Source organism: Tenrec ecaudatus, chromosome X (genome assembly GCF_050624435.1).
Source record: "Tenrec ecaudatus isolate mTenEca1 chromosome X, mTenEca1.hap1, whole genome shotgun sequence".
Lineage (NCBI taxonomy): Eukaryota > Metazoa > Chordata > Mammalia > Afrosoricida > Tenrecidae > Tenrec > Tenrec ecaudatus.
Genome location: NC_134548.1, coordinates 85,834,383 through 85,861,755, shown reverse-complemented (window position 1 = coordinate 85,861,755; position 27,373 = coordinate 85,834,383). Strand labels below are relative to the sequence as shown.

Here is a 27,373-nt window from a genome sequence, read left to right as displayed (position 1 = left end):
GGAATACAACTCAAAAACTTGAATATCAATGGGAATAGATTTTGAACGCTACCAAGTGATGAGGGAGATCAAAGGAGGGAAAATGAAGCAATAGGCTAGGTGTTGACTTGGATGAAAGCGAGAATGGAGGCCCACAAGAGGGAAAGGGGGAATCAGGGGATAGGAAGTGGAATAGGCTGCTAAATGTAGAGTTAGTGATCAGAAATGAACCCCCCACCTAATTCCAAATAATAATAATATTTTTAAAAATCGTATGGCTAGGAAAATGGAATAATAGCCCAAACCATGGTTCCTAAGAAACTGAGCATACCAGGCAGCTGAGCCATGAATGCTAAGGATCTAAGGGGAGTGGGGGTCGCAAAGCAGACCAGGGCACAAAGTACAAGCTATGAAAAGGGCGTGAAGGAGAAACCGAAGGGAGAAAAGGGCTGCTGTGAAAGGAGGCTCGGGATTAAGCTGCAGTCTGACATCATCTCCCTCCCCAATATGCCCATTCTGTGCACTGGCCTTCTGCAGCCTGAGCAGGACAGGAGCACTATTCCAATCTGGTGCATGACTGTAGAAGTAGAATGTGCCTTGTTCTGTGGGCTCTAGGTACATGACTTGCTGACGAACAGGGCTAGAGAGTGGTGTAGGAAAAGGCTAGGAGGTGTTCTGGGCAAGAAAAATGAGATGACGTCAGTGAGGAGACTCCAAAACCTCAAAAGAGGCTCTTCCTGCTGCTCAGAGAGCGGTTATACAGAGGTCCAGTGCCCTGGACTGGAGTGAGAACTAAGACCCTTAACACGACTAAGATGTCTAACTAGATTCTGGGCCGTTTCTCCGCCTCATTAAAAATTGTCATTGTATCTTTGATCTAGAAACAAGTAGTTCTTTTGCAAAATGAAGATTTACTTACCTTACTCACATAGGTGTTAAAGAAAACAAGTTGTGATTAAATGCTGGCGTAATGCACAGAGAGGTAAAATAAACTAATGTTAAATGGATGCATGTTAAATGAGCATAAATATACTTAACATTTTTACTTGTGACCATTTTATTCTTTCAACAAACTCTTTGCTTTTTTATATTTTTCTCCTCCAACAGATTTATACAATATAGATCTAACTCCATTATGATTCCCGTGACCTTTTTAAAAAAAATCATTTCAGCTTTGTTAACTTTAGAAGTTGGTGTACAGGTATCTAGATGATCAAATGTGCGAGGAAATATGTGGTTTTAGTGATTGGCTGAGTCTCAGAAAATGCTCCTAGACCCCTTTTTACCTTTAAATCTATGTTTCAAATGATTCCATAGAGCCCATAGTCAACCAAAATCCTGTTACCTAGAGCCATCCTCACAAAGGAAATCAACTACTGCAAAAGGAGGTCAACCGGAATCCTGCCACCTTCAGCTTGTAACTCTTATCTAATCGAGTATACTTCAATGTACCCCCCACTCAATCAAGGTTTTCGTCTTTATTAACTTCTGTAACACGTAGCTATTTGGATAGAGCACTTTGTCAAAAACTAGTTTAATGGCAAATATTTTATGAGATCACTATTGTAAAAGGTCCAGAATGCATTTCCACACTGGTAGTTACATAATTTCATGTCAACTTTTAGATGCATAAACGTGTAGAGGTGGTATTCAACCTGTCAATCAGATTACAGCCAGATGGTGCCTCCTTGTGGGTGTGGCCTTCTCATAAGGAGGTTCCTGGGAAACTTCCCCTCTCTCTTTGCCTTCCTCTTCCTGCTGCCTGACCCTGATTGCTGCCAGAGCCCTGTGTTGTGGCCACCACCATTCAATCCACATGACATTGCACCCACTGGCCTGTGAATATTTCTGCATTCTGCATTATTGCATATGGCTGTGTGAATCTGAAAAGGGACATAAGGACTACTATCTGACTTACGGATTTGGGTAGGATGTTTTCTTGATATACAACTACTTCTTGATATAAAGTTATTACATCTATGGGTGTAACTGGATTTGTTTTAATAGTCAACCCGCCCTACCACACACACTAAAGGAAACATTCTTTGTTGGTTACCAGGAGTGGAAGCGGAATTCACTGGCAAGAGGGTAAAACCAAACAAACCTCTATTATCAAGTTGATTATAACCCACAGGGACCCTCTGGAGCAAAACAGAACAAGCACTGTGGGTTTCTGTGGCTATAATATTATATAGATAGATAGATATGATATATAATATATATATAAAGGTTTAGCTTTTATTTGTTTCTCAGCCATCCTCCAACCACCCACTGTCTCATCCTGGTCCTTTTCCCAGTTCCTTTTCCCAGTCTAATAATACATGTAGCAATTAGACAAAGGGATTGGGCTGGGGGTGGGGATGTGGCATTTTAATCAAGTAAGATGTAGAATTGCAGCTTCTGGAAGAACCACCTGTTTTTACCTGTCTTGTACCTCTCCTCTAATTTGACCTTGGCCTCTCACAGGTCTTGAGTTTAAGAGCAGAATCTCTGCAAACATCTTTGTTGATGACAATTTTGTCCAAGGGGATGTTCACGGAGCACCCTGTGGTCATGAGGTGATTGCAGTTATAAGCCTTCACAAAAGACTGGATCTTTGACCTCTTGGCTATTTGCTTCTTGCCCATGGCACCTGTCACTTTGCAGGACTGTAGTCAATTCCAGCCCCCAGAACATGGCTTTAGGGGTAGTCGGAGGTGCCGTCATCAATGTTCTTCATGATAACTGCTTTGCATCCAAACTACTGTCTGGTCACGACCAGCACCACCTTCCTGGATTTCATGAACTTTCCATTTTGATGGCAACCTCCCATGCCGACAGCAGAAAGTGAGCCTATAAATATGAGAACAGAAAGCCTCATCTGTCACCCAAAAAGTGGTTAGAGGGTTCAAACTGTTGTAGACATGTATTAACTTGGGCGAAGGGGAAGTCAGCAAAAAATGATGGATACAGGGAAGAGCATTAAAAGCAATAGCAGTAAAGATTGTTATGTGCACAATCCTGCAGCAACATTGATATACATGTAGATGCATGGATAGAAATGTAGGTTGGATGGGTATGAGATAATATATGTAGTCTTGATGGAGAATATTTGTACATGTGCATTTATCATTGATGACAATATAGCCATAAATGTGATGTAGCACACATGAGCAGAGTTATGAAAATTTAGACATACTCAAATACCTTGAGGGAATGAGTTACTGGACCTGGTAGGGGACTCCAAGTTCAATTTGACACCAAGGTCAGATATAGACTGGTATAACCCCTGACAGTATACCCTTTTTTTTCCCTTCAGGTCTGGAAATGAACTTATACTTTTGGTTCAATTTTCAGTCAAACAAAAGTTAGGTTTATTAAAGGAAAAATAACACTAGGGAGGTGATTATAATTCAGAATCAAAACAGCAGCATTTACTCAAGTACAAAGTTAAGAAGGGTAAGAAATAAGGAGGAATAGAAACAGGGAAGAAAGGGGAAAAGTGAAATAAATTATATTATATTCTGGGGATTGAAGTTAGTGGCATGAAAGGAAGTGTATATAAATTACTGAATGGAAAACTGATCTGCTTTCTAACCTTTCACTCAATTAATAAAAAGTTTTTAAAATATATTTACATATTAAATATTGATAGAGACCGTTTTCCTCTTTTTCTGACAGAACAAGTGTGTGGCGACTTCTATGTAAACACAGAAGTGAGCATATGAATATATTTATGTATCTAAAATGTTATGTTTAATAATAAAAATTGAACACATTTCTTAAAAATAAAAAATAGAGTTATATTTAATGAGACATGAATACAGAACAATCAGATAGCTGTGTACCAATGGCAAGGAAGTGTCTGCCTGCAAAATTAGAGGGAGTGTCACTTGAACTTTGACTTAAATGAAAAATTACAAATACTAAATTAATGACAAATAACTATAGTTTTTCTAAATAGCTATTTTTAGTTTAGTTAGGAACTACTTAATCTATTATTGTCTTCTATTTGGATATCTCATATAATTTTTATATATCTTTTCAAATATCAACATCATTCTTTTAAGAGTCTTATAATATACCACATCATAAATAGAAATACACACATACAGCTATATGATATGGGTACATATGAATACATCTATATATTACACAGACATTACACATATAAACATTCACACTCATGTTCACAGTAAGATCCTTGTACAGAAACAAAATTGGCAACCAATTCTGCTTGAGTACAGTGCTTAGAAAACAAAGAAATTGACCATTAAATGTTTGTTAGAGTTATAAAATATCAGTTTAAAACAATCAAGTTCATCAGATAGTCCTAATGGTTTTAAAAAATGCGTGACTTTATAAACTGTCTTAATTCCTTTAAAAACATGAGCCCTGGTGGTGCTGTGGTCTAGGTGTTGGGATAGTAGCAGCGTGAGTCGGACTTGACTATGGAAGTGGGTTCTTTAATTCTGTAATGATGACCATTTCAACCCTAATAATTGCACTTTTTAAAAACAAACCAGTGAAAGGTTTTTTGTATTGTTTTTTCTTTACCCCGTTTCTTACTTGCTGACTATTTGTCAGAGGTGACCAGACAAGACAAAGGAAACCGTTCATCTCAGCTTGTGGTAACAGCAAATTCCCACATTAAGGCCTGCCCATGAAGTCAAAATTGGCCCAGAATAAGTCTAATTATGCACTTAACATAACTGCATGCATTTTAACAAGGAATAAGAGAGATTCATAGTGGAATATAAACGTCTTTATGCCCGATCAGATGCCATCATTGGTCTTACAATTTTTATTTATTTCTTCTCAACAAATGTTTGGGAACAAATCAGACATTTCAGTCAGAAACTCTATAGCTCCTTGTCAGTGTCTGAAAGCTCGATACCTTCTCCAGTCTGTAGAGATCACCAATATATGGAAGGTGAGAAAAGGCTCAAAAACCAAATCCACTTCTGCTTACCGAGATGGGATTTCTCTGTTCTTCCAGCATTGGTCAACTCACAATTCATCTTGGCTATGGAACAGGCAGCTGTACATTTTCCATACAAATTCCAACTGACCATTGCTAATTTGCATCCTTTCCTTCTAACCTAGCTACCCCTGTGCCTCTATGGTTAGCTGAAGAGCAACTGAGAGCAGCTTCCCTATGAATGCATAATTGGTCATTGATGGACAAACAGGCTTTCACTCTTTCTACCTGACCTAAGAGAGGGGAAAAAATCCCTGACCATCCTCTCAGATATGCATGTTGGTCAAGGTAATCTACATATAATTTATAAGGTATTAAATATAAAAATAATGAGGCCTTCAGTTAGCATCCTGGCAGATAATACTACTACAACATTTTACTGGAGGAGCCAGTACAAACTTCTCCCAATAAAAGTGCAAACAGAAACTGTGAACATTGGCCCCAGATTCTCTTACGAAAAGGCTCTCATTATGCTCCATTACAGTTAAAGCTATGTACTCACCTCCTGGATGGCATCCAATCACATAACACTTTCCCTCCTTCTTGCTCCCTTTTACTTTTTTTTTCTTTCTGTGAAAACATGTCCTTTCGATGACTAGACAGTGGTTTATAGTAAAGAAAAAGACTGCAAATAAGCCAGGGCTATGTGTGCTGGAAGGAATGGAGTTTGTTGTTGTTGTTTGCTTGCTTGTTTTTTTTCAGAATCACCAATAACAAGAAACTTCTTTGTAATCAACTTTATGTATAATGTGGCATGCCATATTGGTAAGGGCACTCGTTTAATGTGTAACTCAGAGGTTCCAGAACGTACCAAAGAGTACAAATTAAATGAGGGGTGAGTGCAATAGGAAATGTGGAGTTATTTATCTAGTGCAAGAACATAGCTTAAGAGTGTCAAATATGCTCCAGATATGTCTCCTTTATTTGGGCTTTTGTTTCAATATAAGGAACCCTTGTGGTACAATAATTAGGCACTGGTAACCAAAAATCAGAGGTTTGAACTCATCCAAGTGCTCTGCAAGAAAAAAGATCTGGCAATTCACTCACGTAATGATTTTCGATCTAAAAAGTCATATGGGGCACTTCTACCCTATCCTATAAGCCATTTTCTGCCTCTTCCTTTTATTGGTGCTTTTAATCCATTTATACTCAGTGTTATTGACAGTTATGAATTGAGTGCTGCAATTTTATTGTGCTTTGTGTGGTGTCAGCATTTTGTTGCTCCTCTTCATTTTTGTACGGAATTTTTGGGGTAGTTTTCTGACGGATTTTCATTTCCTGTTGTTTTTTGTTTATGTGCTTAATGTGTCCTTTTAATTTTCTTCATTATTTCGTGAAAAGATTTATACATTGTCTTTGTGATTACTCAAAGAAATTCACCTCTATCTTCCAAAGTTTAAAATAGTCCATTATATTTTAAAAGTGCCTTGACATCACTTGACAAATCTGCTGCAAAATACATCGTTAGAGTGTTTAAAAGTAAACATGGCATTCTGAGACTCCAGTACAGCTGACTGAAACCACGGTACGTTCGATATCTCCGTATCCATGTGAAAGCTGGACAATGAATATGGAAACCCAAAGAAGAACCTTTGTGTCGCGCGCCAGGTCTCGCCAGCAAGAAAAGACGCGTAACAACAGGATTCTTCCACAGGCGTTTTATTGCTGGGTTCGATTGCTGTAGCGGATAGAAGACCCCGAAGCCCCAAACTACTGCTGCTTATATACGCTCTACGGGGACGTGCCATGCATTGATTGGCGCGTTCGCCAGAACCCTCGTTTGCATACTCCAAGGTGGAGTTGTGACTACGTCATCTAAGCAGTGCGCATGCCTCAAGTGGTTGTTTACCACTTAATGGGCGAGCGCCCTGACTGCCCGGCGCCATCTTGTAATGGCGGCAAGAGCTGCGGCTTCCCACATCTCCCCCTTTCTTATATATTTTAGGCCTAATCCATCGATCCATCCCGGAGCCTCCAGCAGCCCCAGGAGATCAAGATGGATATAAAAACCCAAATCTGGTCACCCTGATGCGTGCAATGAGCAGAGCTCCACATGGTGCAAGGGCTGACCAAGATCCAATTTCTGTCACTCTTCCCAGTGCAATGGGACAATTCCCTTGGAGTGCAAGAGCTGACAACTTATGGGGGTTAATTTTCTCTTAACAAAGAAAGCCAAAGATCATGGGAACCACCGCGCTCAATCGCTAATAACGCCTGCGTAATGACTTTGTCATGTTTTTGCTGGGCCTTAAGCTTGCAGAGCAACCATAGCAACAACACTCCTCCACAGCATATAATTGCAGCAAATGTAAATACTCCCACCCACTCTTTAAAGTAGGAAAAAGCAGTAGAAAGCCAAGAAGTAAAATCTCCAACAGTTATAGATTTCATTCATCGTGATTTGCATCCGAAGTTGTTCTTGAAGTTCTTCCAGTTCAGCTGTCCATTGTCCAGTAAGGTACTGGGATATGTTCTTGCTGCTAAAAGAAGACTCATTCAAGAATTTTAAAGGTGTTATGCACAAATTAGGTGTTGAGGAAATACAACTTAATTGCACCATGCTAGTAAGAGTATCCACTTGTTGTTGTAGTAAATCAACTCTCTGATTCACTAGCAGTATTCCAGACATCAATCGAGCTATTCAATATTCAATGTTAAAGTTGGGCGTTGATCTAACTGTACCGAAAAGAAAGCCCCAGCTTCTCCTGAGGATCCAAAGCTCATTTTTTTCCCTACTAATTTTGGTACTTGGGAACAGTGCATGCCCGCTAGGCAATATCAAGAGCTGCGCTATACGGTCTCCAGGTGAGATGGCATATATTCCCCGTGGGGCGGAGCACATTGTTTTAACTTGTCCTGTAAAATCCTGATCAATGACTCCTGGGTGCACAATTAAACCTTTTAGGGTGGTGGAGGACCTGCCAAGCAGCAAGCCCACAGTGCCTTCTGGAAGGGGACCATAAAAATCCGTAGGGATGGGTTGGCATCCCTGCTGTGGCGTTAGTACTGCTCTGGTGGTGGCACTGAGGTCCACCCCTGCGGATCCCGCAGTGGCCCTTTGGGGAATGGCCTCCCTAGTGGGAAGAGGCCATCCTCCTGGATTGCCCCATACATTTGCGGGCCCTGGGGACGAGGGCCCCGCTTCCCGTTTTTTGGCTCCTGGTCATTTTGCTCTAGGGGGCGCCCCTTGCTATCTTTTACAGATCTGCACTCATTGGCCCAATGTCTACCCTTTCCACACCGAGGACAAACACCCGGGGTCCTTTTGGGCCCTGTCCCAGTTTGGCTTGCGGTGCCAGTAGGGCAATGTTTTTTAATATGTCCTTCCTTACCACACTGAAAGCATCTTAATGGGCCTCTTTTTTGGGCCGCCAATACTGCAGCAGCCAGTCCTGCATTTGTCAAAGGACCGCCAACTTCCCTGCAAGCCTTCATCCATGCCTGAAGTCCTTTGGACTTCCATGGCATTATAACTGTTCTACATTCTTTAGTACACTGCTCAAAAACTAGCTGCTCAATGAGAGGCATGACTGTGTCTTGATCTCCAAAAATTTTTCCTGCTGCTTCCAACATTCGTGCCACAAAATCTGAAAAAGGTTCGGTAGGTTCCTGTACAATTTTTGTTAAGTTGCCCCTAACCTCTCCTTTATTAGGCAAAGTTCTCCATGCTTTGCTTGCAGCAGAATTTATTTGCTGATATACTTGCAATGGATATGCTGTTTGATTATTGACCCATCTTCCTTGGCCTGTAAGTATTTCAAAATCCCATGCTGGCTGCCCTGCCACAGCATTTTCTCTAGCCTGAGCTGTTAATAAATCCTGCCATAAAGATTTCCATTCCAAGTATTGTCCTGTAGTCAATACTGCTTTTGTTACAAATGTCCAATCGGCAGGAGTCATAGCATGGCCTGTAAGCCTTTCAATTAGAGATTGAGTATAATTTGCGCTTACCCCGTAAGCTCTCACAGCTTCAGCTAAGTCCTTCACCTGTTTGTGTTCTACGGGTGTATGATAACGAGCATTATTCTGGTCCTCAAAGACTGGATACATTTGTTGAATTGCTCTACGGGTATTGGGTGGGCAGAAAGAGTAGCCACACCCTTTCTGCCTGTTTTCCTTATAAGGAGGCGGTGCTGATGGGCTCACAGCTGTCTTCCGTAGAGCACTATACTGCCCTCCTTCGGCTGCTTGTAATGCGTCATATCGACCCTCCTCATAACGAGCAGCTGCCTCCTCTAACTGCTCCTCCTCCTCCTCAGATAGCTCCAATAGTTCTAATTCTCGCCATGGATATAAAGGCTCTGAATGGCGGGTACGGTTTTTCTTTTGCTGATCAGCTTCCTCCCCTAATTCTACCTGCGCAGTTTCTTCTTTTTTGACAGCTCTGTGCTGCCTTTTCCGAGTCTCTTTAGACTCGTCCCATTCTGTTTCTGACATGCTTTCCTGAACGTCCTCCAACGCCTGCTGTCCCTGTTGTAATGGCTGTCTACACTCTTTATCCTCAATACATGCTTTTATTAGCGTCCTTAATAAAGCATCAAGCGCTGTAACCATGGTCTTTATTGCTGCGTTCCCCATATTAAGCGGTAGGCTGTCCGCCGTTGAAACCAAAAGCGGAAGTATTAGAGCGCATACACCAGTTCGCGGCTTTAGCAGTCATTCAGGCTCATGTCTCTCAGAACTTACCTTTGCGGCCCACGCCGTGTGGTTCTGAATCCTCCCTGGTAACAGGGGGTCTCCGCTCGTGCCTTAGGTGGTTGTGAGTTCCCGGGTTTTCGGCACCATTATTGTCGCACGCCAGGTCTCGCCAGCAAGAAAAGACGCGTAACAACAGGATTCTTCCACAGGCGTTTTATTGCTGGGTTCGATTGCTGTAGCGGATAGAAGACCCCGAAGCCCCAAACTACTGCTGCTTATATACGCTCTACGGGGACGTGCTATGCATTGATTGGTGCGTTCGCCAGAACCCTCGTTTGCATACTCCAAGGTGGAGTTGTGACTACATCATCTAAGCAGTGCGCATGCCTCAAGTGGTTGTTTACCACTTAATGGGCGAGCGCCCTGACTGCCCGGCGCCATCTTGTAATGGCGGCGAGAGCTGCGGTTTCCCACACCTTTGGATTATGGTGTTGGAAAAGAATATTGATTATACCATGGTGTGTTAGTTACATAATCTGTTGTCAATTTGAGAGGATTAAGAATGAAGAGGTGGAATCTAGCCTGTCAATCAGGTCATAGCTTGATGACCTCATTTCGAGGAGCTGAGGAGATAAATAACTTGCTGCAGGTGGGGCACATGTTCACTCCCTGTGAGGCATGCTTGCTGACAAGATACATGGAGGAACATGAGTGCCCTGAGCTGCAGGAACCATATGGAGACCCCTACCAGTGTTGAGATGCCTCTGCCGCTAATGGATCCACAAAACTTACCACTCACTGGCCTGTGATCGCCGTGCATTTGGCATCATTGCATGTGTTTCCTGAGTCTGAATAGGACTTTATTGATTGGTATAGGACATAAGGGCTAATATCAGACTTATGGACTTGATCCGGACTGGATTGGAATGTTTTCTCAAGATTCAATTGGTCTTATATATAAAGTTCTTTCTTAGACACATATGGTTGTCTATGTATTTGTTTCTCTAGTTAACCGGGACTAACACATTATGGTACTTGTGGGCAGCCTGAAATGCTTGCTAGGTGACCACCTGGATGCACTTGCTGTGCAGAAGTGGGAGAAATGCAGCAATAAAGAGATGGGTTGAGTCTGGCCACTGACACCCATGGAACTGGTTTACAGGAGCTAGAGGAGAAGACGAGAACAGGTTGACTGATCTGAAGTTCGTGACCTAGCACAAGGGGGCTAGAGTTGTTGGGAATTTGTGACAGGTCCATCATCTAAAGGCAAGGTAATCAATGGGCACCCTGGTGAGGCTGAGGCAGCTCATATTGAGTTGACCAGAAGAAGAGAAGATATTTGAGTGAACTGGAGCATATTGCTGCAGACTTAATGGATGGCCTGCCATGATTTGACTTTGCTTATCACTGCAGATTTCACAGGGTTCCAACTGGAACCTTCATTTGCTCAAAGATTGTTCATGTCAAAGTATATGATTGTCTCCTCAGAGCACTGGGTTGATGTAAGTGGGCAGTATAGAAACTGGATACCCCAAAATGGGGAGGATAAAGGCATGAAGTGGCTAGCTTACAAGCTTTCATAGGTGCTGAAATATAGTCATAGGAGTTTAGGATTAAGGTGTAGGTGTTGCTTAACTGCAATTATGAGGCATAGGATATTTTTCTTTTGTTTACTTATAGAATGCTATGTTTAAATGAGAGTGGCACATTTTTGAATTACCACTGGATAAAACATTTTAGTTTTATCCTATTAGGTACAGATATGGTTTTATTATTGTTCGTTTGAAAATTGTATATGGCTAAAGAGTTGTATGAAAGTGTCAAATTGACAAGGGGTGGTCTGTGGTGGTTATATAATCTGTTGTCAAGTTGACAAGCTTAAGAGTGAAGGGCTGGAGTTTACCCTGTCAAATCAGGTCATAGCTTGATGACCTCATTTGGTGGCACTAAAGAGATAAATAGCTCGTTGGAGGTGGGACACATGCTCACTGTCTTAGAGACTCTTTACTGATTGGCTCAATCCCTGCAAGACATTCTTGTTGACAAGCCACATGGAGATAGGCTGATCACAGCCAGAGCCTTAGAGATGGAGAAGCTATGTGGAGAACACTGCCAGTGCTGAGATGCTTACAATGCCACTGGATCCACAAGACTTCCCACTCACTGGCCTGTGATCGTTCCGCATCCAGCATTATTGTGTGTGAGTCATGAGTCTGGGCTGGGATGGCTTCTCAATATTCAATTGTTCTTTTATATAAAGCTCTTTCCTATACACATATGAATGTCTCTGGATTTGTTTCTGTAGCCTACCCAGACTAGCACACATGGGATGCTAGAAGAACAAAGTGTCTTGGAACAAGTATAGGCAGAATTTGCCTTAGAAGTGAAGATGATATGATTTCAACTTACTTGTTTTGGATAGGTTTTCAAGAGGAACCAATCCCAGGAGAAGAATATTATGCTTAGTAAAATAGAGGCTTGGATAATAATAATAAGAATCCTAATTAGATTAAATGACATAGGGGTTGTACCAATGGGTTCAAACATGGCAGTGATTTTGATGATTACATAGCACAGATAAGTGTTTCATTCTGTCATACAGAGTTACCATAAGACAGAAATGGCAGCACTGAATTCGTACATATAAATAACCACAGTGAACATAAATGGAAATGCACCAGTAAAGAGGCAGATGTCAAGAGTGAGAGTTGGTAGAATAGCTACACCCAAACACACACAAAACAAACAAACAAAAATCTTGTGACCTATCAATATGTTGCCTACAGGAGGCACACTTTAGACATGAAGACATAAATAAGTTAGAAGGACTGCCAGTGTATTAGCTGTCTCATGGAAGTGAGTTGCACTGAGCCATTTGTACTTCACTATAAACTAATTAACTGTTTATTTCTTATGTTATATTTATCTATCTATATAAATATACATAAAATCATAACTGTCCTGTTTTTTTATCTCTAGAGAACCCTGTCTAACATACAGAACAAACTCTGAAAATTGCTCTTATTCATAGAGTAGCTAAAGCAAATATAAGAGATGATGAAACCAAATAGTTGAATAAATACTTTCAAAGGGCAGCTAGAGAGTACAAAGCCAAATATTATCATGAAACCAAAAGGGAAGAATACACTAAGCATATCTGAAACTGAAATAACTGAAGAAAAATTCAAGCTTCAAAATGTAATTTTGAAGTATTCTATAGGAAAAGTATTGAAGGATGCAGGAAGCATCAAGAAAAATGGAAAGATTACACAGAGTCATTGTAGCAAAAAGAACTCGTCAACAGTCCACCATTTCAGAAGATAGCACATGAGCAAGAACCAATGGTTCTGAAGGAAGAAGTTCAAGTGTCACTGAAAGCATTAGCCAAAACAAGGCTCCAGGAATTGAAGGCATACCAATTAAAATATTTCAGCAAGCTCATAAAGCACTGGAAACACTCACTTTTTTATGGCAAGAATCTTGGAACACAGCCATTTGGCCAACTGACTGGAAGAGATCCATATTTGTACTCATTCCAAAGAAAGGTAGCCCAACAGAATGTTCAAACTGCAAAACAGTATCATCGATATTGCATGCAAGCAAATTTTGCTGACGACCATGCAACAGCAGTTGTAGCAGTACATTGGCAGGAAACTGCCGGGTTCAGAAGTGGATAAGGAACAAGAGATAGCATTGCTGATGTCAGATGGATCTTAGCTCAAAGAAGAGAATACAATAAAGATGTTTACTTGTGTTTCATTGACTATGCAAAACTTTGCGATAACCTTGAGAAGAATGGGAATTCCAGATCACTTCATTGTGCCCATGAGGAACTTGTACAAGGATCAAGCGGCAATTGTGGGAGCAGAACAGAGGAATGCTGCAGGGTTTAAAATCAGGAAAGGTGTGCTTCAGTGTTGTATCCTCCCACCATACTTGTTCAATCTGTATATTAAGAGAAGCTGGATTTTATGAAGAAGAATGTGGCATCAGGATCGGAGAAAGCCTTACTAACAACCTGTGATATGCTGATGATACAACCTTGCTTGCTGAGCGTAATGAGGACTTCACACACCTGTTGAAGATCAAGAGTTGCAGCCTTCAGTATGGATTACTATGTAATACAAAGAAGACCAAAAGCCTCCCAACCAGACCAATAAGTAACATCGTGATAAAGGTGGAATGGTTGATGTTGTCATGGATTTTGTCTTGCTTGGATGCACAATCAATGCTCATGGAAGCAGTAGTGAAGAGATCAAGGGATGTGTTGTGTTAGGTAAATCTGCTGCACAAGACCTCGCTAGAGTATTGAAAAGCTATTGCTGTTACTGATATTAGTGATATTACTTTGAGGACAAATATGTGCCTGATCTAAGGCTTTTACATTGTCTCATAGGTATGTGAAAGTTGGACATTGACTAAGGAAGACTGAAGAAGAATAGATGCATTTGAATTAGGATCTTGGAGAATAATATTAGAAGTACCATGGGTTGCTAAAAGGACAAACTGATATTTCTTAGAAGAAGTAGAGCCAGAGTGCTCCTTCTTCAAGATGCCAAGACTTTGTCTCCCGTACATTGAACATATTATCAGGAGAAGTGCATCATGCTTGGTAAAGTGAAAGGACAGTGACCAAGAGGATAGTCCTCAACAAGATGGGTTGTCACTGTGGCTGCAACAATAGGCTCAGGCATAGGAACAATCGCAAGGACGGTGCAGGGCCGGGCAGTGTTTTGTTCTGCTGTACATAGCATCAATATGGTTCAAAACCTCCTAGATGGCACCTAACAACACCTGGATTGAGAGAAAAATACAGGGAAAATGCTTTCAAAGAATTCAGGGAAACACCACAAAAACAAACTAACAAAATTAAAAGGTCATATAACTAAAATCCAAAATATTAATACTAAGGTTTCAGAAATAGATGATGCATTGAAAAAGAAAACGAATAGGATTGAATCAATGGAAAGCCAATGTGAGCTTGAATACAAATCTCTCATTATGATTCCGGTAGATGAAAAAATCTAAGAATTATGTGGGACACCATGAGAAATAATTTATATGTAATCAGAATTTCAGACCAGGAAGAGACCCTGCCCCCCCCAAAAAAAAATAAACAGAAAAAATTGTTGAAGAGGTATAGAAATGAGTTTTCTGAACTATTATATGACTGAAAGAGAAATATTTGCCAACTGAGAATCTATCCAATTAAATTGTACCTCAAATATTATGATGAAATTAGAACATTTCCAGATAAAGACGGAATAAAGGAATTTCTTAAAAACCTGGATTAGCCTTACAAGGAATATTAAAGGGAATTCTGCAAACAGAAAACCAACAACAGACAACAGCCTGAGATGAACATACATGACAACATCATCCAGAAGTCCATCTAGATATAGAAGTACTCCAAGGAAAAACCTACAAAGCTGAAAGCAGGAAATCAGAGATAACTATTTGTTAAGATGATAATTACATAGGAAGAAGAGGGAAGAATGTAGTTACAGATCTTCTAAATGGAAAGGAGGCCAAACACACTAACAAGGCAAAGGCAATATATAAGTGTGGTCAAAAAAGAAGAAAAAATGATAGAGGTAGAGGAAGAAACCGAGGAAAATGCAAGAGTTAACGGCAAAAAAATTAATGCATTACATACGTGTATATGTATAATCCTATAATAACACTGTTCCACATGTATTTTGGAGGTATTGATTAGTAATTTTAAAAGTCCCTCATACACAAAACAAAGTAACAACTGAAAAGAAAAACAAGCAAATCTATAATAATAGTTGGAGACTTTAACACACTTTCTGTTTCCCAAACTGAAAAGGATTTTTTAAACTGTAAATTAGGAGGGAATTACATTTTTGGATCATTAACTTTGTATTTAATAGTTAAATTACTAATCAACACCTCCAAAATTTGCTCTTTAACTTGCTCCTTGATTACACTTTGCCTCTTGTGTGTTACTACCACCCATGAAGCCAAAGTTGACCAGCATCCCGTCTAGTTCATTACCTTCTCTCCCCGTCTTTGCTCTCTCGCCCTTAGAACTCCCCAAAGTCTGTTTCCTTTAGTATAAAATAAAGGTCCTTCTCTTGTTTTTTTGGTGGTGGTTGTTTTTGGGTTTTTTTAAAATATTTTTCCACTTATAATAGTGTTCACATATAATATTTGTCCCTTTATAATTAAGAAATTTCACTCTGCATCATGTTCTCTAGGCCCATCCATGTCATAATAGGTTCTATGGTTTCCTTTTTATTTTTCAGCAATGCATGGTATTACAGTGTGTGTATATGCACTAGAGTTTCTTTATTCATTCTTTCGCTGTTGGACATTTAGGGTATTTTCTATCTTCTTGCTATTGTGAATAATGCTGCACTGACCTTGGGTGTGTATATGTGTGTTCAAATTATTATTCTTACTTTTTTAGACTACATATCCAGCAGAGGGATGCTGGATAGTATAGAATTTCTATTCCCTGTTTACAGACCACTTTTGATGTAGCCTAAAGAACTACGAAAAAAAATTACAATGGCAAATCAGATCTAAATAACAACATAAACCAACTAGACTCAATAGGTGTAAACAGAATACATCACCAAACAGCAACTGGGTACACATTTTTTCCAATGTACATGAATCATTCTCCAGAACAGACTATGGTTTGATCCATGAGGGAAGCTTCAATAAATGTTTTTAAATATTGAAATAATACAAAGCATCTTCTTCTCAGAACATAATGTTATAAATGTAGGAATCAATAGCAGGAAAAGGAAGGAAAAATGAAATGCATGAAAACTGATAACACCTTACTTAAATGCTATTAGATAGCAGAAGAAATAGAAAATAAATTTAAAAAATTTTTGAACCAATGAGAATAAAAGCACAATGCAGCATAACCTTGGGGACACAGCAGAAGTGGTACTCAGTGGAAATGTTATAGCAGGAAATGCACCCCTCAAAGGAGAAATGTCCAAAATCAATCATTGAATCTGGCAATTTGAACAAATAAAATACACAAACCCACAGTTTGCTAAACCATTTTAAAATATATTAGAAACTTATAGCACTTCACTTCCAAATACTTCAGGACATAAATTAAGACAAGAAATTATCTAATAAAGGGCAATGTCCTTATCACAGTTCCTAAAACTGAGCAAAAATTACCAATATAATTTTAATTCAGTTCTTATTAAAATTTCCTCAATGGTCCTTTCCACCTATATTTTTGTAATATTTGAAAGCAGCGTGAGTCCAACCATGGCACCACACTGCATATCTCTTTATTCTCTTTTAATCTAGTTCCCTTCTTGCCACCTCCCCCTTTAAAAAATTTTATGATACTGGTTTATTTTTTAAGAAATGAGGGCAATTATCTTCTATTCCACATTCTGGACTTGTTTGGTTATGTCTTTTATGTAATTTGTTCCTTTATCCTCAGTAGTTCCAGAAAATTGGAAATTAGAACTAAAGACTCAATTAAATTTCTACATATGGCCAGCAAATGCTTGGGGAGATGACATTTTGGCACTCTGAACATCCTTGTGAGAGTCAGATTCAAGTTGTCATCTGTGAGTTTTGGTACCTAAGATCTTTAATATTATCAGATTAAATCTTCAATTTTCAAATATTTCCATTTTTAATTATTTTTCCCATAAACCACAAAGCTTGTACCCCCTCCAAAAAACAAGATTTACTTGTTTGATCATAGCAGGCTTACTCCTTAATTGAAATGCCAACATTTTTTCTTCTTTTCTATTTTGTCCAACACCCACATAATAGTATGACAGTCACTGATGTATGGAGAGATTAACATACTTCCCAGAGCATCAGCATCATCAAGAGAATATGGACATATGGGAGGTGATTGGGGAGTGACTGGTGACCCAGCAGGATGTGGAGGTACTCAACATCATAGGAAATGTGGGGGTGGTAGTGTTCCACTGAATTTTAGACTTGGATTTTGTAGCCCCACCTTGACTCTAGATTGGGTATTGTGAAGGTAGAAATGAGTTCCATGGAATAGATTTAGAATTGATATTATTTGGTTTATTTCCAGGTGACCTGGAAGAGTTCTGTCTTTCATTTTGAAACATGACTTGCATTTCCATTCTCTTGAGCATTCTGACCTAAATTATTAACTCTCTCAAAGGTTATAAAATGTAGATCAGACAGATTTTGCTCCTCTTTGTTTCCATAGCCAGTTTAAACCACAAGTTTCTGTCTTATAAAAATTGAAGCAATGCTAACTGGGTAAATGCAGCCATCTTCTGACCAAATGGCAAACTGTTTACCACCAACTTGCCACTGTTTCCATGGAGTTGTGGCATTCTATTTTTAGCTCCTTTTCTTTTTAGTAGGCTTTGTTTTAGGTGTGGTACTTTCCCTCAAAGCTTCACAATGTCATCATTCTTCAGCACATGCTTAAATGAAGCCACAGCTTTATTTGAGGCTTTGATCAATGCTGTATCATCCTAAATGTTAGTCATCACCTTGGCCTTTTGCAACCCAGAACTAACACTGTGCCTCTGCTCTTAGGGAAACCACACTGCCACCTACTGCCATGGCAAACCTACTTGCTCAATAAACTTCTGAAGGCAGAATTTCAATCACTCTAACTCACCCTTGGAGAATGATGGGGTCTTTGTGATAGTTACATAATTTCATGTCAATTTGAAAATATATAAACATGTAGGGGTGGTATTCAGCCTGTCAATTACATCACAGCATGATAGCGCCTCCTTGTAGGCATAGCCTTTTCATAAGGAGGGCCCTGGGAACCTCCCCCTCTCTCTGTGCCTTCACCTGCCTGCTTGCTGACCTTGACTATTGCCACAGCCACCTCCATTGGATCCACATGACTTTATAACCACCAGCCTGTGGTCGTCCTGCATTCTGATCATTACATGTAGCTGCGTGAGTCTGAGGAGAGACTTGGACTAGTATCAGACATATGGACTTGAGTTGAATTAGGCTGGTATGTTTTCTTGATATCAAGCTCTTTCTTACACATCTATGATCATCAGTGGATTTGTTTCTCTAGTCAACCCAGCCTAACACATTATGGTACTTTGGGAGAGGGGTATCAGAGAAATAAATCATGAAGATGGAGCACAGATGCTTGACTGACCTCTGCCTTAGAGTAGTTTTTCTTCTTTGGGTAGCCAGAAGTCAGATAGGGCCACACTGTTTACTCAATTGCTTTCTGGAAAGGACATGGGAAGTGAAGGTTTTCATTCCTAGGAATTAACTTTGGTTATGCCTGTCTGGAATGGTGAAAATGAATGTGATAAATATAAATTTTCAGTTCAGGGGGTGAAATCACCACTTTAACTTCTCTGAGGCCATGCTGCTTCGTAAAAATGGCTGACAGGCCATGCCCTGACCTGATTCGGCCAGAGGCCTAAGGCCATATTGCATATGAATAGGCTAGTTTAGTTAAGAAAGGATTGAATTTGATTGTTTTCAGAATTATTCACAGGACCTGGCTATTCTGGGATTACACTGATTTCTTCTCCCTGTTGTTATTGATATGTGTGATATGAATGATTTGTGGAAAGTATCAATAAAGAGTTTGTACTGCCTTCACCAGTAAATTGGGTTTGTTAAATAGGTACAGGAAATGCCTGCAAAAACTTGGAAAAGATAAGCCCTAAATGGTGCTTTGGGTGCTCAGGACATTTGCATTTGAAAAGACTTGCTGAGAGTGCTGTTGACAGACTGAAGAAAAAAAGGAGCCATTTGGCCTTTGTGAACGTTGAACTTGAGGTTTATGCCTGAAGCTATAAAACTTTGGGGGAAAGGAAATGGGAGCAAGTGACTGAAAATTGATGGCGAGGAGGGGGTTGGAGGTCTGGTAGGACTTGATCAAGGGCAATGTAACCGAGAGGAATTACTAAAACCCAAATGAAGGCTAAACATGATAGTGGGGCAAGAGGAAAGTATGTGTATATGTATGTATGTGTGTGTGTGTGTGTGTATGTGTGTGTATATATATATACCATATTGAATGAAGGGGGAAGTGCAGAGTGAAGACCCAAGGCCCAAGTGTCGGCCAATGGAGATCCCCTCATAGAGGGGTTTAGGAGAGGAGATGGGTTAATTAGGGTGCGAGGTAGTACCGATGAAGAACACAGCTTTCCCCCAGATCCTGGATGCTTCCTCCCCCCAACTACCATGATCCGAATTCTACCTTGCAGGGCTGGATAGGGCAGAGGCTGTACACTGGTACATATGAGGGCTGGAGGCACAGGGAATCCAGGGTGGATGATACTTTCAGGACCAAGGGTGTGAGGGGCGAAGCGGGGAGAGTGGAGGGTGAGTGGGTTGGAAAGGGGGAACTGATTACAAGGATCCACATGTGACCTCTTCCCTGGGAGAGGGACAGCAGAGAAGGGGGTGAAGGGAGACTCCGGATAGGGCAAGATATGACAAAATAACGATGTATAAATTACCAAGGGCACATGAGGGAGGGGGGAGCGGGGAGGGAGGGGAAAAAAAGAGGACCTGATGCAAAGGGCTTAAGTGGAGAGCAAATGCTTTGAGAATGATTGGGGCAGGGAATGTATGGATGTGCTTTATACAATTGATGTATGTATATGTATGTATTGTGATAAGAGTTGTATGAGTCCCTAATAAAATGTAAAAAAAGAAAAGAGGAGGGATAAAAGAAAATGATTAGGGCAAAGAATGTACAGATGTGCTTTATACAATTGATGTATGTATATGTATGGACTGTGATAAGAGTTGTATGAGCCCCTAATAAATTGTTTAAAGAAAAAGGAAATAGAGGAAAGAACTAGGAGGTAAAGGGCATATAGAGAGGCCTAAAGACAGGCATGTGCACATGTAAATATATTTATATATGATGGTGGGGAAATAGATCTATGTGCATATATTTATAGGTTTAGTATTAAAGTAGCAGATGGACATTGGGCCTCCACTCAAGTACTCCCTCAATACAAGATGTGCACCTTCCCGACATGATTGCTGAAGACAAATGTGTGCATAAGCAAATGTAGTGAAGAAAGCTGATTGTGCCCAGCTATCAAAAGATATAGCGCCTGGGATCTTAAAGGCTTGAAGGTAAACAAGCAGTCATCTAGCTGAGAAGCACCAAAGCCCACATGGAAGAAACAGACAAGCCTGTGTGATCACGAGGTGTTGAAGGGATCAGGTGGCAGACAAGAAAGAACAAAAATATCATCATTGTGTGCTCACCCATACGAATGCTGAAGACAAATGTGTGCATAAGCAGGTGTGGTGAAGAAGGCTGGTAGTGCCCAGCTATCGAGAGATATAGTGTCTGGGGTCTTAAAGACTTGCCCAGATGCCACAAAGCCCACATGGAAGAAGCACACCTGCCTGTGTGATCACGAGGTGTCGTAGGGATCAGGTATCAAGCACCCAAGAACAAAAAATCATATCATCATGAATGAGGAGTGTGAGGTGGGGACCCATCTGTAGACAACTGGAAATCCCTTTGCAGAGGGGTCACAGGAAGGAGACAAGTCAGTTGGGGTAGTGTAGCATCGATAAAACATACAACTTTCCTCTAGTTCTTAAATGCTTCATTCCCCCCTCCCCTCCACTATCATGACCCCAATTCTACCTTACAAACCTGGCTAGACCAGAGGATGTACACTGGTGCAGATAGGAACTGGAAACACAGGGAATCCAGGACAGATGAACTTCTCAGGACCAGTGGTGAGAGTGGTGATACCAGGAGGGTGGAGGGAAGGTGGGGTAAAATGGGGAAACTGATTACAAGGATCTACATATAATCTCCTCCCTGGGGGCTGGACAACAGAAAAATGGATGAAGGGAAATGCCGGGCAGTGTAAGATATGATAAAATAATAATAATTTATAAATTATCAAGGGTGCATGAGGAAGGGGGAAATGGGGAGGGAGGTGGGAAAATGAGGAGCTGAGACCAAGGGCTGAAGTAGAAAGCAAATGTTTTGAGAATGATGAGGGCAACAAATGTACAAATGTGCTTGACACAATGGATGTATGTATGGTTTGTGATAAGAGTTATACAAAGCCCCAATAAAATGATTTAAATTTAAAAATTAGAATTATTAAGAAACATGGGAAAACATTAAGGTTTGTATCACAAAAGGTGTAATGATCAGTAAGAAAAAAATGTGGAGTCATGAAGGAACTCTACTCTCTAGGACTGAATGTTGAAAGAAGCCTGTGAACAGCCTGAAATGCTCGCTGGATGATCACCTGAATCCACTTGTTGAGTGGAAGTGAGAAAAATGCAGCAAGAGAGAGATGGGTTGAGTCTGGCCACTGACAGCCACTGACCTGGTTCACAAGGGCTAGAGGAGACATGAGAGGGGGTTGGCTTGTCTGAAGTTTAGAGTTGTGTGGAACCTGAGCCTATGGCATGACCTACCCTAAGGGGGCTAGGGTCCTTGAGAATTTCTGAAGGTACCCAGGGTGGAAAAGCAAGGCAGCTAATAGGCACCCTGGGGAGGCTAAGTGAGGCAGCCCACATTGAATTAACCAGAACCTGACCAGATGAAGAGAAGATTTTTGAGTCTGTGAATTGATGCATATTGCTGCTGACTTTATGGGTGGCCTGTCCTAATTTGACTTTGCTTATGGATGCAGACTTCACAAGGTTCCAATGGGAATAAAGATTCTTCATATCAAAGAGAATGCTTGTCTCTTCAGAGTATTGGGTTGATAAGAAAGGGTAGTATAGAAATTAGGTAACCAAAATTGGGGGTATGGAGACTTGAAGTGTCTGGCTTCCAAACTTTCATGGGTGGGGAATACGTTGATAGAATTATAGGATTAAAATGTAGGTGTTCGCAAGGTTGCTTTTGTTACACATAGAATATTTTGGGGGTGTTTTTTTTCCGCTTATAGAACATTATGCTTAAATGAAGCTGGCACATTTTGAGTTGTATCTAATTTTGTTTTATCCTGTTAGGCACAATATGATTTTACTAATGTCATTGTTTTAAAAATTATATAGGGCTAAAGAGTTGTATAAAAGTTTTGAGTAGACATGGGGTAGTCTGTGGTAGTTATATAATCTCATGTGAACTTGAAGATATATAAAAGTGTATGGGCTGTTATTCAGTCTGTCAAGCAGGTCATAGCCCGATGGTGCCTCTTTGTGAATGTGACCTTCTCTTAAAGAGGGCCTTGTGAACCTCCCCCTGTTTACCTTCACCTTCCTGCTTGCTGACCCTGATTGTTGCCACAACCACCTCCATTGGATCCACATAACTTTATAACCACCGGCCTGTGATCTTCCTGCATTCTGATCATTACACGTAGCTGCGTGAGTCTGAAGAGGGACTTATGGGCTAGCATCAGATACATCAACTTGAGTTGAACTAGGCTGGTATGTTTTCTTGATAGAAAGCTCTTTCTTACACATCTATGATCATCACTGGATTTGTCAACTCAGCCTAACATACTCTTCTATTGATCTTATACCCTCCCATTTTGTTGAGTACAACCATTAGTTCCAGTAACTTTCTTGTGGAATCTCTGGATTTTTCTGTATTTAAGATCATGTCATCTGAGAATAGGTAAAGTTTTACTTCCTCCTTTCCAATATGAATATTCTTTCTTTCCCTTTGTTGCCATATTGCTCTTGCTAGGGATTTCAAGATAACTTTGAATAAATATGATAATGAGCATTCTTGTCTCAGGCCTATTCTCAAATGGAATGTTTTCAAACCATCTCCATTGAGAATAATGTTGGTTGCTGGTTTTTCATATACACTCTTATTTGTGTTGAAGAGTTTTTCTTCTATTTTACTGAGTTTTTATTAGGAATATGTGGTGGATTTTTCCAACTGTTTTTCTGCATCATTTGAGGGGATCATATGGCTCTTTTGTTTTATTGATGTGGTAGATTACATTGATTGATTTTTCTAATGTTGAATCACCCTTGCATCCACACTATGAATCCTAGTTGATATTCTTGATATGCTGTTGAATTCTGTTGACTAGAAGTAAGTTAAGAATGTTTGCATCTATATTACTTTGTAAACTTCTTTCTTTTCTGTAGTTTTGTTTTTGGCCTGGCTTTGGTTTGTGTGTGTGTACCATATGTGGCAAAATGTTAATTACTGAACCCAAGTGTCATGTATGTGGACATTATTTCTCTTTTCCTATTTTCTGTTACTAGTTCAACTCTTAACTAACTGCCCCACTAGAACAATGACATGCTATTTCTAGTGGTGGGAAAGGCACTCTTTCAATTAGTAGTCTAATCCTTAACTCCCAGTGCCAACAGGGATCATTAGGGTGTACTACATGAAATTATGCATATTCATATGTTATAAATCACACAGATGGAACAATTATAAAGTCCTCCTGAACATATTCAAATACCTACAGGATTTGTTTACTAGGTTACAGGATTGGGACCATAATATTATGAGACAATTCAGTCAATTGGTTTGACATAATCCATAAAGAGAATGTTCTATATTGTGGCTTGGTGAATAGCAGCTATGGTCCTAAAAACTTGTTAGTGGTCATCTAAGATAAAACTATTGGTGCCTTCCTATGTGGACTCAAGAAAATGAAGGAAAGAAACTATTAAAATAATAAATTAATCCTCAGGACTAATACCCCACATGGACCTTGGTCTCTTGTAGTCTGAGGCTAGAACTAGATGGTGCCCAACTACTACTACCAATGAGTCTAATTAAACAGTCCCTAACAGAATGGGGTGAAGAGGAAATATGGGGGGGGGGAACCTCTAATCGCTAAAAAAAAGAGCCAAGCAAATCAGATTGATAAAGACTAGAGGAACCCTCAACACTAAGAAGCCCTTTTTAAATTAGAACTTAAAGTACTCCTGGATTGGCTTATAAAATAAACAAAATCACCATGAAGAATATGCTCCTTTAAAAAACAACTATACAGAATCAAATGACCATTATTTACCCAAAAGAAAAGATGTGAAATTGAAGAAGGGCTGGATAATTAAAAAAATAAAAACAGACCAAACAGAATGAAAATACTGACAATGCTGACAAACCGTGACAATTGTAACCAAAGTCACAAAACAATTTATATAAATAATTGTAAAATTGCAGCATATTGCTGCTGACTTTATGTACAAGTGTATTAAGTCCTATGAAGAAAAATAAAATACAGCAATATAATCAGATTAGCTGGATATCTACAGTAGATTCCCAGCTCCTTTGTAAATTTTTCTACTTTGGTGACTTGTATGTTCATGGGGCTCGGGAAGCTATGGGACCGAGATTAACTCGTGCTCCACCGTGGCCCTGGAAGCAGGTTCCATTGGAAAGGAGTGCAAGACAAAGGTGTGCCTACTGTAGGACTTGCTAGTGGAGACATGGGGTGACAGCATCAAGCTGTGAGTACACTCAAGAGCAGGCCAGACTCAAATACCAGTAGAGTTACCCATGGTGAAAGGATATCAGAGAAACTTCCAGATTAAAAACAGACTTGGAAGAAGGAATAGACAAACTACTTCTGAAGATTTAGCCACTGAAAACCTTATGACTAGCACTGGAACACTGTCTAATAAACTACAGGAAAATAAACCCATCAGGTTGGAAAGCACACAAAATATGACTGGAAAAGAACTGTCTCCTCAAAATTGAGTCAGCATTTATGATGTGGATATAATAAAGCTTTCAATACCTTAATTTGATGATGGGGCATGAATCAAAATAAGAAAAAATATCTGCATGTAGCAATGTATGAAGTGAGAATGTAGGAAAATTAGATATCATCAGAAGTGAAATAGAAGGCATCAAGATTGGTACCCTAGGCATTTATTAGAAGTGGTATTGGTAATTTTGAATTGGACCAATTATGGTTTACTATGTAAGGAATAGCAAATTGAAGGGAAATGAAGTTTGCCATCTAAAAGAACACCTCAAGAGTTGTGAAACCTAGAATTAATGACCAACCAGGCAACTGGCTGATAAACAAGTGGGTGGAAGTGAAACCCCCACAGCCCCACCAGCAAACACTGCAGTGGGCGTTCCTCAGTTCTGCACTCCTTTCCCATGGAATCCCGTTCCAGAGTCATGGTGAAACATGAGCACATCCCGGTCATTGACCTGACCACAGACCTCAAACTTAAAGGATCCTTCACAGATGTAGTCACTACAAATCTTAAATTGAGAAATCCGTCAGATACAAAAGTGTGTTTTAAAGTGAAGACTACAGCTCCTCCTCGGGTCTATGTGAGGCTCAACGGGAGAATTATTGACCCGGGATCATCTATTACTATTTCAGTTATGGCTTTAACTATGATCCAAGTAACAGTAGACATAAGTTTATGGCACAGGCAATTTCTTCTTCAACAACCACTTCAGTTATGGAAGCTTTGTGTAAAGAGGCAAAGACTGATAAATTAATAGATCTAAATTGAGATGTGTATTTGAAATACCCAATGAAAATGATAAATCTAATTATTTGGAATCTAGAACAGCTGCGCCACTGAATACGTCTAAACAAGATGGACCCATGCCAAAACCACATGTTTCCTCAATGACACTGAAACAAGAAAACTAAGAGTGTAAAAGACCTATGTACAAGTGTGTTCGAAACAATTGATGTATGGATTATTATAAGAGCTTTCAGAGCCCCCAATAAAATGATTTATTAATCAAAAAAAAAGAAAATTGACACCTGACATGAAGGATTAAGGCTCAGAAACGTAGCACATTTGGATAAACCTGGATCAACTTCAGTTTCATCCTTCAAAGGTAATGTCACTAGCCTTATTCCTTCACTTCTTGTAATTGCAATTTTCATGAGCTTCTGTCCTGGCCCGCAGGACATCAACAACGTGGACCTGAAAGAGGGACTCGGAATAAAGGTGGGCAAGGGCGCGAGAAATGGAGGCAAGACAGGAATCTAATCAAGCTTCATTTTATTGAGTTGAGAGCAGAGGTTTAAATAGCCAGCGAGGGGCTGGCACCATTACATCACATGTAAAATAAGGTACAGCTGAGGTAGCCAATAGTCGTGAATCTCCAAACAAGGAAGGAATGGCGGGCAACTGTTCAAACAGGTAAGTATGCTAATGAAGCATTCCTGGTGAGCCTGGGGGGAGATGCCATCAGACATGTATTGACCAATGAACATAGCAGCTGCTAGTGAAAGATCACCAATCCTAGCAAGGGTCAGGGCAGCCACCCTCTGACGGGAAAGGAACAAAGAGCAGAAAAACCTCTGGGCAGTTTGTATGGCGAGAGTAAATTCAAGGCTAAAATCCAGGGTAGGGAGACACGCAGTTCCCTACAAGCTTCTTTGTAGGAAAATTCATGTTTCAGAGTGAAGCACACAGAGAGCGATTTCTTTTTCTATTTTTCTAGATGTGTTTACCTACTATTTTACTGGTAGTATGGCCTATGGTAACATTTTTTTGCTGTGTGTGTTACATTAAAGGCTTTTCCTTTAATGATCTCTTATGGAAAGAAAACACAAACTGTTCAGCTATTGGATAAATCACCAAGAGCAGATGTCAATTTCACAATCAGTCCTTTATGAAATTCATAAATAAATATTTGTTTTTCATTTGTGATTTTAATAAGAGTTCAAGAATTGTTTGGAATCTTATAAATACTATTTTAATAATCCCTTTAAATTTTGCTGTTACTATTATGTCTTTAAATATGATTTATTTAGATTGCCCATCCACCTCATTCAAGAAATGCCAAGGGACATTTTGTCGGGAAATGATGCCTCCTATAGTGTAACTACTCTCTTTTTACCTTTTCTAATATCATGGTTGAACTTCTCTCATCCCATGAGAACAAAT

At 39.9% G+C, this 27,373-nt stretch overlaps 3 pseudogenes; 1 reads left to right on the top strand and 2 right to left on the bottom strand.

Annotated features, from left to right (window-relative positions):
- Window positions 1–2,349: 2,349 nt before the first annotated feature.
- Window positions 2,350–2,764, bottom strand: LOC142433479 (large ribosomal subunit protein eL27-like; annotated as a pseudogene).
- A 14,539-nt stretch (window positions 2,765–17,303) lies between these two features.
- On the bottom strand, window positions 17,304–25,633 carry LOC142433478 (survival motor neuron protein-like; annotated as a pseudogene).
- LOC142433477 (vesicle-associated membrane protein-associated protein A pseudogene) lies at window positions 25,632–26,470 on the top strand (annotated as a pseudogene).
- Window positions 26,471–27,373: the final 903 nt, after the last annotated feature.